Source organism: Pseudonaja textilis, chromosome Z (assembly GCF_049901715.1).
Source record: "Pseudonaja textilis isolate UNSWEBS1 chromosome Z, rPseTex1.2, whole genome shotgun sequence".
Taxonomy (NCBI): domain Eukaryota; kingdom Metazoa; phylum Chordata; class Lepidosauria; order Squamata; family Elapidae; genus Pseudonaja; species Pseudonaja textilis.
The window spans coordinates 120,525,167-120,536,714 of NC_142008.1; the positions used below are offsets into that span (position 1 = coordinate 120,525,167).

Below are 11,548 nucleotides of genomic sequence, written 5' to 3' on the forward strand. Positions count from 1 at the left end.
TTGAAAAATTAATATCTCCTATTCCTCCAAAAACACATAATCCTCCAAGAATTCTGAGATGAAAGACAAACTGTCAAATATGTTTGTGGGTGCATGTACACACACACACATACACACACACTGATAGACAGAAACATAATTCCAAGTAGTATTTGCTTATTCAAAATGCAATCTTTTTTATTTCTTATGTGTTAATTGCTCTCTAGTGTTGAGTTCAGGCCTCAGTATAATTATGTAGATTTTGGGGATGAAGATGCATCCCAGTAAACCAGCACTGGAAGACAAGATAGAGAAGATCTCCACAGCCACCACGTACTTCCCTTTGGTGCTCAGATAGGTGGGGACAAAGGTCAGCCAAACATTGCAGAAAACCAATATGCTGAAAGTGATGAACTTGGCTTCATTGAAACTGTCTGGCAACTTCCTGGTTAGGAAGGCCACAGTGAAGCGGAGAAGAGCCAAGAGACCCATGTAGCCCAAGACATAGTAAAACATGGTGATGGAGCTTTCATGACATTCTACTATGATTTCTCCATGGAGACTCTCCATGTCTAAGTGTGGAAATGGGGGAGATGTACTCAGCCAAACTGTACAAATAACTATTTGAATGAAGAAGCAGAACCAGATAATAGAATCGGGCAACTTTTGCCCCACCCATTTGTGTAATAGGCTTCCTGGCTTTGAGGCTAGGAATGCTACAACAATTGTGATGGTTTTGGCCAATATAGAAGAGATTACAATAGAGAAGATGATGCCAACATTTGTTTGTTGGAGGAGGCAGGTTGCCTTATTGGGGTGTCCAATGAACAGAAGCAAGCAAAGGAAACAGAGAAAGAGGGAAACAAGTAGAAGGTAGGTGAGGCTGCGATTGTTGGCTTTGACAATGGGAGTATCTCATTGCTTAATGAAGATTATAAACACGAAAGCTGTAACTAGTGAAAAAAGAAGAGACAGAGACATCAGAGAAATGCCCAGTGGCTCTTCAAAGTAGAGGAAATGCAGCATCTTTGGAATGCACTCATTGTGAACTTCATTTGGAAATTGATCCTTTGGACAATTGTCACAATTTTCCATGTCTGTAAAGAGGAAAAGAGTTTCTGAACAGACTTAAACTCTTTGAAAATTTCAGGATTGCTTTTCTAGATCTACCTGCAATGTAAGTTTGTTCTAAATCCTTTTGTAACTCTTGATTCAACCTAGATTGTAAAAATGAGTACTGTAGGGAAACAGTATTAAGATTTTTTTTTACATGTCAGTATTGGTGTGCACTAGAAATAGCATTTCTAAACAAGAGAATAGCATGTCCCACTTTCTAAATGCATGCCAACTATTGGGAAAGACAAACGAGATCCTTGATACTTTAGATCCTAAAAAAACTTGCAGTAGAGCTAGAGGATAGGAGAACAGGACTTGTGCTACTTGATGCCCTTTCCCTTTATGTGATTTGCCCCATCATTTGAATGAGATTCAATTTCAAGGATTGAAAGATCGGGTAGAGTTGCCTCCCCTCAAGCCCTGGCTGCAATCTACAACCCATTTGAAACCAGGCCAGGAAAGAGGCTGTTGAGTAGGAAAATGATAAGGAAGAGGCATCACTATGCCTGCAGCTTGCAAAAATGGAATTGCATGTGCTCAAGCCATTGACATAGAACCATCCACTCTATCCTCCTGCTGGTCCACCAAGCCAGAGAGATTGGGGACCACTGGGGTAGAGGACATCACTTATCTCTCTTGCTTTTCCTCCCTTGTATACATGCTAGTAGTTTCTGGCTCTAGAGGGCGGTGCTCATCTCTGTTACAAAGCCAAAGAGCCAGCGCTATCCAAAGACGTCTCTGAGGTCATGTGGCCAGCATGACTAAATGCTGAAGGCACATGGAATACTGTTACCTTTTCACCAAAGTGGTCCCTATTTTTCTACTTGTATTTTTACATGCTTTCGAACTGCTAGGTTGGCGGAAGCTGGGACAAGTAATGGGAACTCACTCCATTACATGGTTCTAGGGATTCGAACAGCCAAACTTTTGACCTTTCTGATCGACAAGCTCAACGGATTAGCCATTGAGCCATCGCATCCCTACATCAATACATCAAGCAATGATGTTGAAGAGATTCTTGTTAACTGGGATACAGGCTGGTTCTCTTGGGATGCCATGAACCTTCCCCATTTGTCTGGATATCATCTTTTCTGGATATAGAGCACAAGTGTAGCAGCAAAATTTCTGCCCTTCAATCTTGTTCTTTCTTTTTCCAAGAGGACAGGGATCATTACATAATGAGGGAGGAGGGATCTATTCCCAAATAAAGAAAGAATTTGGTATTAATATTTTACTTATGTTTTTATTTTATAGGCAATGAACAAGTACATGATTGTTGATGGACAGTCTTGACATGGAACAGACAATTTAACCTCCAAAAGGTTACCAGAGCCAAGAACATAACAGAAGCTGCATTTGATTTGTTTTTTATTTAGTTTAATTAATGAAATGCAGCCATATTTATATCTAAACCTGGATTATTTTTCCTCTTGTTCCCAGTGGTGGGATTCATTTTATTACTACTGGTTCTGTGAGCATGGCTTGGTGGGCATGGCAGGGGAAGGATACTGCAAAATCCCATTCCCTCCCCATCCCACTAATCTGCTTTCCAGCTCTGTTCTCCTTTGCAGGGCAACCAAAGAAGATCCAGCCAATCATCTGGGACTCAGGAAGAAGAGAATAGATGGGGGTGGGACCAGTCAGAGGTGATATTTGCCAATTCTCTGAACTACTCAAAATTTTAGCTATTGGTTCTACAGAACTGATCTGAACCTGTTGAATACCATCTCTGCTTGTTCCCCATTCAAACATCTGGTTGCTGTCATTAAATGCAAGAAACATATGACCTGGTAACATGATGTATTTACTACTTGCCCACATAGTATCTTTCTGGCTGGATCCCTCTCAGAGGATTGGCACACTTCAGGTTCCATCAATTAAACAATGCCATTTATAGGGACCCTGGGAAGGCCCCTTTTCTTTAACAGAAGCTACCCTCTTGAACAAAGCACTTTCAAATTCAAATAGCCCTCACTCTATCTGTTTCAAGGATCTCTGAAGAGACAATTTTTGCCCAGGCCTTTGGTAAAGATGATCAATACACCATTTCTTTCTTCTCATTGTTTCCATACCCAGCGTTTTCTCAGCCATCTCTGTTCTTTTGACTTGTTCTGGTGTCTTTGTTTTGTTTCTTGTTTTTAAACACTTTAAACAATTTATAAACTGCCCAGAGTGACTGATTAACTGTCCACCCACCCACCCACCCACCCACCCACCCACCCATCCATCCATCCATCCATCCACCTATCCACCCATCCATCATCTGTCTGTTGCAGTGTCTCTGTCTCTATTTCTTCTCTTCACTTCTCTCTCTCTTCTCTTCTCACCCCCCCTCTGTCTAAGTGTGTGTGTGCATCTCTCTGTGTGTGTCTCTGTGTGTTTCTCTCTCTCTCTCTGTTATCCCCCTGTCAGAGTCTGAATCTGAGGAGGAATAAAAACAGCTGATACAGAGTGGGAGTATGGGTCCATTGGCTGTGGAGAAAACTGGGGAAGGGCAAAGTCTGGGGAAGGGCAGAGCAGGAAAAAAATAGAACAGGGGAGAGGGAGTTCAGAGGATGACCCAGGCCCAGACCCTCTTCATCCTATGGCACTCAGGGAGGAACAGAGAAGAGAGCAATGTGGGTTGCGTGGCTTATGGGGGAAGAAAGCTCTAATTCCCTTCATTAGCCAGAGATAGGAAGAGTTTTTAAAAGAGATACATGCTGAGTGTGGCAGCTGCTGGGAGCAAATGTGAGTTTATCTGGTGTTGACTTTGGTCATCTGTGTTCCTGGCATTCCCCTAACTGTGTTGAGTTATTGCCATGCCTTCACATCTGGAATTCTTGTTCCTGTCCTGCTGGACAAATTACCTCATTTTGCCTTGATTTGGCTTAAAGTTACAGTTTTTGTTGATATGTTTTGGACTTGATTCTCTGCAGCCAAAGACTGTTCCTGAGAGAGTTTTTATCCAGCCAGAAGGTAAGCAGAACATTGGAGGCAAAGTTGGAGCTGATAAAGGGACTTGTTCTGATTATCTGACTGGGTTGCCTTTGTGCCACACCCCAGGTCATCACAGTCTCTGTCTGTCTCTGTCTGTCTTTCTGTCTCTGTCTTTCTCTCTCTCTCTCTCTCATCTACCTATCTATCTACTTTTAAAGCACCCAACTTCCTCTCAGAGCCCTTATTATTGTTATGGTACCTGAGTGAATCCATGATGCCACTGGATTTTGCTTTGATGAATGTGAAAAATTCCTCCTTGTGGATCTATTTCTCCAACTGTGTTGTTTGGGAGTTATTTGAGAAAGTAACCAAATTTACAACGTCAAATCCAGCCTCTAGTGCTCCATCTTCATTTAATTTAATTTCATCTCCAGAATTATTGTTGAAGGAAATTATCTGCAGAAATGAATGGAGCTTCCAGAAGAAAAAGTACAAGGGTTAAAAAGAAACAGATTAGCCTCCAAAATGGCTTCAAACAATCCTGCTTTTTAAGGTTGGAGTTTTTCTTCCCCAAGAATAAAGAAGTAAAGAAGACTGAAACAGTCTAGTTGTTATATTGGACCATAGTCCACCTTACGGACTAAAATCTCTTTTAGTACATGTTGATATTTTTTTCTGTGACAATTCAGAAAGGTATTTGGAAAAGATTGAGAAAAGGCCTTGGGAACAAAATCTATTGCGGAGAAGTAGAAAAGCAGAAGTATGTTAAAGACCAGTTTTCTGGATGTGGAAGGGGGAAAAAGCTGAGATGTGTAGAGAAAAGACAATACTTTCAGTGGGTCAATATTTGTAATGTCTTAATCTGGAAGAAAGATGAACATCAGTGATGTTTAGATAGCTGGTCTACAATAATCTGTTGACTCATTAAGTCTTGCCATTCTGTAGTAACCATGGGGAACAATTCAAAAAAGCATTGGGAAAGAGAAAATCTTACCTTCCAGACTTCTACAATCTTTGATCGCTCTTGATCCCTATTCTTTGGTATGTTCTGATAAATCCTCCCTATTTCAGCAGCATGTAATGCTTGAGCCACAACATAGATTGCATTATAAATACTGTAAATATGGCCAAGCATGCTAGTTTCAAAGAAGGGTGCAATAAGGTCTTCTAGTCTTTCCTCTCCAGTACATTCTTCATCTTGAGAAACACTATTATTTAGTGGTGAACAGCAAAAAGCTTGGGTCCAGACATCTCTAATAAAGCCATCTTGACTTGCCTCTGATGGGGTGACAGCCTGTATAAATTGTTGGAAACTTGGAAGTTCTCTTATGCTAATTGAGAAGGGAATAGCCCCATGGAAGGTTTGCATATTGACAGCCCTTTGTAAGGAATGTAATGTAAAGTCATTTTGGGCCATTGTGATCCACATTTTTCGTGTGAAAATTTTCTGGGAAGAATCAGAAGGTGTTGGAAGAAAAAAAAATGTGCCTGGTACAGTAGAGGCCAGCTACATAAAGACTGTATTTTCTCCATGTACAATAATTGCATTTGCAGTTTTCTCTGTGAACAAACTAATGTGCCTCAGACAATGGTCAGCCAAGTCTAATGCTTTGGAAGAATATAAATTTCTATCAATCCTTTCAGTGAATTCAGAGCAGATTTTGTTTTGGGAGAGCATGGGCTCTAGAGTTTGTATGAAATGTTCCCCATGTTTGTCATCTATAATGACCAGTCCAACCCATTTCCCTCCAAAGTACAGGAGGAGCTGGACTAAACCCTCGTACTGGAGAGTTTCATCCAGGGCCATGCAATAAAAAGGTGGGGAACACGATTCATCAATTGCTGCCAATTGAAATGAACCATAGGAAATCTTAAAAAAAGAAAGGAGGAATGAAAGAAAGAGAAAATGATAGAAAAGATGGATATTTCCTATTTTTATTGATTTATTTTTCAAAATATGGTTTTTTAGTAATATAGAAATGGTTCAGAGGTCTCCCTAAAAGGGAGATATCCTTTCTGAATCTTTGTCTGTCTGTCTGTCTATATCATCATCATCATCATCATCATCGTCATCATCTCACATGTCTTTCTGGAAGATAACTTGAGTATTTGAATTTAAAGAATCAAATCTTCCAGTGCTTCCTATGTCAATATTTCTTTTATATGTGTTCCTCCTCATCTTTAATATAAAACCCAGATGTTTGCCCACATTATGCTTAAAGATTATGAATTGAAATCAGCAAGGCAGTTAATGATAGTTAGCATAAACCTGCAGGTTCAAATAACTAAAATTCTGTATGTCTTGATTCAACTTATGGAAAGCCATGATATACCAAAGAGAGACACAGATGAATCAAAGTCCACCCTTTACCCTAATTTCTGTACTTCTCTTTACTCTACATTCTTTACATCTCTTTACTGATAAACTATCAAGTAGCTGTTTGAAGGGGAACTCAAAAAGAGGCAATCTGTGTGATTTTCCTAATTTTCAGACATTTAGTTATGGCTCCAACCTGTGGGATCTTGAAAAGCTGCAAAATTTCTGCCATGCGTATGGATGTTTCAGGACTCATCCCTCCAATGATTCCCATAACTTTTTTTTAGTCCCACAAATATAGTTGGGGACAATTTTATGCAACTTAAAAAGCAGACCCAGAGTGGTATGATAGGTCATTAGTGAAGTGGAGTTGCTATCATAGATGTGGAAACCGAGAGTGTTAGGCAAGATGTGAGGGTCCTTGTTGATCTCTTTCACAGCAAACACTAAAGCCAATATGTGTTGGTAGAACTTGGTTACCACACTGTAAAAAAAGTCACTTGTTTCAAAGGAGAACTGCACCATGCATTACATACTAATGAAGACATACCCAAGGACAAAAAAAATTATGAGAAAGACACATTGACAAGAGAACTAAGCTGAAATTCCCAGTGTTATAATTCTACGTTCATATCCCATATTAAGGGGTCTGTTTGATTGTAACCTTTAACAGATTTTTAAACTGATAACCCCAAAAGGATGTGATGGATAAGTGATATACACAGAAATGTTAAAGGATATGATTGAGTAAAAAGTAATGCATTTCCTTGGAATAATTGTAGGAACCATGAAAAACTTTAGAGAAGGAAGACAGGATTACATTCTAGAAACATTTTACTTGTCACATAGAAGAGATTTACAGAAGAAATCTCATCTTTCCTGCCCTTAAATAGGAGAGAATATACGTATTCATGTTAAAATTTCAATTCAAATACTGCATATTCACATTAACTCTCAGTTATCTGAGCCTGGTATGACCTGGGCCCATAACCAGTGTTGAGGTATTCCCCATTAGGAGAATGAGTGCACTCAGGGAAATGTAGTGAAAGTGGTGTTGAATAACACACAACCAACACACAGATACACTGAATAGTAAAATGTAGGTTTTACTTCCAGTAAATGGGTAAACAAAGTCCAACAAACAGTCCAAAATCATACACGGTTAAAGCAGGTAGCATTCAATACAATCAGTCCAGGAATAATCTAAAAACGAAGTCCAGTATCATAAGCAAAGTTCAGCAAACAGAGTTTGCTAACAGTTTGCAAGACTCACAACAATTCCAGCAGAACAACGATCAGGCAAAAGGCAATAGGGAAAATGCAATAGAGCAAACCAGGTTTCTGGCTCCATCTTATGTCCATCAGAGGAACCTCAGCCAATCACAATTACAGCATTTTCTTAAAGATACAACAGTATTAAATAACTATCCTGGTTTATATATTGTCAACCCAACTGTTAGGTGACTATCATTCCCAATACTTACTCGTGTTTATACTTATATCTATTATCTTGTAAGCAATTGACAAATCAAATAAATAAATAAAAATATAAGTTATAAACTATTTAGAAAATAGGGAAATATAGATTATTAAGATGAAGGATGGTAACTGATATTTTTTATTGGAATTCTTGTTTTCTTTTCTTAAACTATACATAGAGATAAATTAAATAAATGTGAGAAAAGGGAAATTATGATAAATTTATGGAATATGTTTAATGAATATATAGTACACAATTGAAATAAATTATGAGGATTGTTGAAATGATATTAATATCAGTTTCTAGGATTGATTGAATAGATTAATTTTTCTTTTTGAAATTATAAATAATTTTTATGAAATTAAAGGGGGAAAGAACCATGCAGAATCTGACCTACCAGCTATATATATTAAATAGTTATTAGGAGATTACCATTATTAATTCTCTAGATAATAAAATGTTTATTGGGATTTAAAGGGGAGGTAATTAAAGAATATGTAAGCTAAAGAGGTGGCACACTCAAATGGGTAATTGTGGGGGGAAATTATTTTGAAATGTTTGTATTAATTTCAAATTTGTGGAAAGATGAAATAAGAATATGTGATGAAATTCCAAATTTGACAGACAAAAGTACAAAAGTATAATGATTGTGAAGATAGGAGAGTTTTTGTCATTCAAATAAGATGAAACCATTTGGAAAAAATATAATAATAGAAAATATCTAAAGTATTGCTAAGATATAAAGTTGAAATGTGAAAGATAAATAAATAATTATGGTCATATTTGTACGTAAATGTGGAAACCTGGAATCATGCTGTTCACTAAAATGAAATGTTTTTAAAATGTGGAAAACTGAAATAAAATTTGATTTAAAAATAATATTATGGTCACTCGAAAGGGTTTCTTTAAAATGTCTATGAAGATTCTCAGTCATCTAGATCAGCAGTTGCCAACCAGTGGGCCATCCACTGGTGGTCTGGGAGAAAATTTTGATGCTCTGCAGAGACATGCCACCCCAAAGCATCCCCCAAGCAATTAATCCAGGCTGTGGGGGAACACAAGGCTGGGCCACCCACCTGGTACATGGGAACACAAGCTTGTGTCACTTGCATTAGGAACAACATGAGGTAGTGAGGGGAGGGGGGAAAGGATGGAGGGAGGAACTTGCCTGGCCACCGGGTTGCTTCTTCTGCTTCTTTCTTCTTCTGCTTTTGGCTGCAGGAAAGCAGCAAAAGTCTTGCTTTCTCTCCCTCAAACTCCACCAGAAATGAGTCTTTGGGACCCTGCAAGGCATCCTGCTCCAAGAGGCTATGCCAGCAAAGACTCATTTCTGGTGGTGTTTGGGAAGAGAGAAAGAAAAACTTCTGCTGCTTTCCTTTCGTGCAGCCTGAGAATGGAGCACAAAGCAGGCTAGGAATGGGGCTGCCTTGGAGGGGTGTGTGAGGGATCTGTGTATGTGTGTGTGTGTGAGTGTGAGGGAGGGAGGGAGGGAGGGAGGAGAGAGAGAGAGAGAGAACATCATCAATCCTCCAAGGTTAGATCAGATCTCTCTCTCTCTCTCTCTCTCTCTCTCTCTCTCTCCTCCCTCCAACCAATGTCAGAAAGCCACGTCAGTCAAAATTCACATTAATGGTCCGCAGGATTTAAAATAATGAGTTTGGTGGTCCATGAGGTCCAAAAGGTTGACAACCCCTGATCTAGGTCATCGTTGTCTCAAAGTTGCTTTTTCAAAAGGCAAGTGGACTGGCTTTTTTGTTTAAGGTAGAAGAAGATGCTTTGCTTCTCATGCAAGAAGCTTCAACAGTTTTGCCTGGAAGTTGGGGAGAAACAGTCCAGTTGCCTTTTCAAAAAGCACCATTGAAGTTTCCTTAAAATATTCCAGTGTCACTTATGATTTCTTCTGTGTCAGTCTTTTCCTTTGTCTTATCTTTATAAATGCAAAGGTGTATAAGATGTGGTTTGCTTTTGCTTATGTGTGCTGAGCAAAGTATCAACAGTTTTGCTGGAATCCAAAATATACCATATTATTGCTTGCATGCATTTAAATAAAAAGATGTTGTATCTTCAAAGGGATTTTATTTATTCATTATTTAGTAGTGTGTCAAACATGTATAAGATAACAAATATAAGTATGAACATGAACAAGAACAAAGAAAGTAAATACAGATAAATGGGAACAATAAGACAGGGATGGTAGGCACGCTGGTGTGCTTATGCACTCCCCATTTAAGGAACTCTTAGGAATGGGTGAGGTCCATGGTAGACAGTTTGAGGTTGAAGCTGTGAGGGGTTGAGGCTGTAACAATGGAGTCTGGTAGGGCATTCCAGGCATTGAGCACTCTGTTGCTGAAGTCATAAGGTTCTGCTATTGAGTTTGGAGTGGTTTACCTTGAGTTTGGATTGATTGTTTGCCCATGTATTATTGTGATTGAAGCTGAAGAAGTCATTGATAGGCAAGATGTTATTACAGACAATTTTGTGAGTTATGCTTAGATCGGACTGCAGGTGGTGCAGTTCCAGATTTTCCAGGCCCCAAATTTTAAGGCTGGAGGCAGAGGGAATTCTATTGTGATTGGAGGTGTGCAGTACTTTTTTTTTTTTGAGAAATACCTTTGAATCTGCTCAATTGTGTTAATGTCCAATATAGAGTGTGGGTTCCAGGCAGATGAGCTATATTTGAGAATTGGTCTGGCAAAAGTTTTGTTTGGCCTAGTTAACAATTTAGTGTTGCTTGAGAAGAAGTTTTGTGAAAGAAGGTTAACAATTCTTAAAGCCTTTTTGGCAATGCTGTTACAGTGAGCTCTGGGGCTTAGGTCGTTTGAGATAAGTACTCCTAGGTCCTTGAAAGAGTGAAGGTTGTCTATGAGAATGCTTCCCCCTTGGTGTTCTGATTTTTTTTGGCAATGTGTAGGACAGAGCATTTGTTAGTTGAAATTTGGAGTTGCCGAATTCGCAACCATTCTGACACATAGTCGAGGTCACTTTGCAGGGCAGCAGCATTTCTAATCTATCTGTGAAAACCATAAAAAAGCAAAGATTTCCTCTGGATATCCATGTTTTAACCTAAGCAAAGAAATACTTGTTTATGTAAACTTAAAGCTTCATACCATCAAGAATTGCCCTTTAAAATAATTGCTCAGGTGGTATCATGCATCTCCCAGTTTAGCTGGGAATGATGTAAAGTTTAAAAATGACTGTATTATCAGCTTCAATTGATCAAAAGCCAATTTATCAGTGATTTTAAATGGGTTGGGAAATCAGTCAACAATCTTCAAAGAATCTTGCAGTTTATTCTCTGTGTTCTTTCTAATGTATATCTTGATATTACTCTAGTTGTTACATTACTCCTAATGAAAAGCCAATGGAAAAGCTTAATTAAATGATATGAAAAACTGTTTGCTGAAAAAGAATTAATATAGCTCTATTCCTCCAGAAACAATTCTTAGATGAAAGACAAATTCAGTCAAATGTGTATTTATATGTAAACACACACACACACACACACACACACACACACTCCAAGTAATATTTGCTTGTTCAAAATGGAATCTTTTTTTGTTTTTTGTTTTTTATGTACTAAATGCTCTCTAGTGTTGAGCTCAGGCCTCCGTATAATTATATAGATTTTGGGGGTGAAGACGCATCCCAGTAGCCCACCACCAGAAGACAAGATAGAGAAGATCTCCACAGCCACCATGTACTTCCCCTTGGTGCTCAAGTAGGTGGGGACAAAGGTC

General features: G+C 38.7%; 1 long non-coding RNA gene across 1 annotated transcript; it reads right to left on the minus strand.

Annotated features, from left to right (window-relative positions):
• Positions 1-204: 204 nt before the first annotated feature.
• Positions 205-5,305, minus strand: LOC113449852 (uncharacterized). The gene is made up of 3 exons (XR_015740239.1): positions 5,009-5,305; positions 4,274-4,488; positions 205-1,076 (listed from the first exon to the last, which is right to left on the minus strand). It is a non-coding gene; the product is annotated as an uncharacterized LOC113449852 (long non-coding RNA).
• Positions 5,306-11,548: the final 6,243 nt, after the last annotated feature.